The following is a 1,470-nucleotide window of genomic DNA, read 5'->3' as shown; positions in this document are numbered from 1 at the left end:
TGTCTGTCCGTCCGTCTCAAACGCACTCTCTAAAGTGTTATGCCCTCCTGTGTCCACAGGGCGGCAGTGTATAGACGAACGCATCTTTGTCCGCCTATCGGACTTGTTTTACAAGACTGTGCTTGATATCTTGTTATAGATGAATCATCTGACTGTTGCAACCATCCATTTCTGCATTCAACTTTTTATGTAATCCCTGTTTTTAAGGACAACATTCAAGAGACAAAACAATCACGATCTTAAATGTTTACTACAACAAAGTTGTTGAAGTTGTCAGTACTGCTAACTTTTCACTCGTGTTCATGCATGTTTGTGTACAGTATTTGTTTACAGTGAGGGACCTTGAGGCACGGGTCGCCTATTTCCTAATTGACGTGGTGGCAACATGCTGCCTGCATATGTCTTGACAAATTAAATCAACATGAAAAATCAAATAATGAAATAAGGACTCTGAAAGAAGTGAAGCAGAAAATGAGCTAAATATCACCGAAGATGTGCGTCTGAGAGAGAGAGAGAGAGAGAGAGAGAGAGAGAGAGAGAGAGAGAGAGAGAGAGAGAAAGAAAGAGAGAGAGAGAGAGAGAGAGAGAGAGAGAGAGAGAGAGAGAGCACATCTCATTGGGTCATTTCAGTCTTTAGTGTAGCAGATGACCCGCACTCAATGGGCCAAAGTATTTCATTAATTAGCAGAAATATGTATGTAGATGCATCACTGTGTACTGCAATTGCACTCCCTCGGTCTGATCATTCGGGGATAAATTTAGCACCACGGTCCTTTGGGGTCCTGAACGAAGATGGGTGACGGTTTGTGAGACAGTCAATATTCCAAGACTCAGCACGGAGACACAAGTTTCTCGATTGGTAAAGCGAAAACATGAATCTTCGCGCTATGCCCCCCACATTTGGGCTAGCATGCCCAAGGGTTGCACCCAGGGTTTGAATCCGGCCTGGATAATTTTCCATTCCTACCCCGTCTCTCTCTCCATATTTGCTTTCTGTTTGTCTTCACTGTCCTGTCTGAAATAAAGGCAAAAAGCCCATAAAATATGTTGAAAAAAGAAAACATTTATCTTTAAGGGGTCTGGCCCATTGCCATGCATGTCGAGGCCATTTTGGGGTCAAATTCCCCTCTTTAGGTAAGAAAATATTTAAAGTCCTGCCACTGTTTGTCTATGCATTTGGCAATTATGCTGATCATTTGTTCAAAGACATTATAACAGTGATACCTTGATAGTGGTAATTATTGTCTTGATCTTTAATATACAATATCATGCTACAATTTACAAATAGATTACACCGTGATACACAAGGATATACTCCAAACAAATCAGTGGCTTAACATGTTGGGTAAGGTCAATTGCTCAAAGCCCTAACGTCCAGCTCTTGCTGGCTTTTTGAATGAACATTTCAAGGAGGCATAGTGCATTTTTGACATCCCTTTGTGCCTGATTACAGCACCAGTTCAAAATAAC

Source organism: Engraulis encrasicolus, chromosome 8 (assembly GCF_034702125.1).
Source record: "Engraulis encrasicolus isolate BLACKSEA-1 chromosome 8, IST_EnEncr_1.0, whole genome shotgun sequence".
Taxonomy (NCBI): Eukaryota; Metazoa; Chordata; class Actinopteri; order Clupeiformes; family Engraulidae; genus Engraulis; species Engraulis encrasicolus.
The sequence above is the reverse complement of the archived record's forward strand: the minus strand, read 5'-3'. Positions refer to the sequence as shown.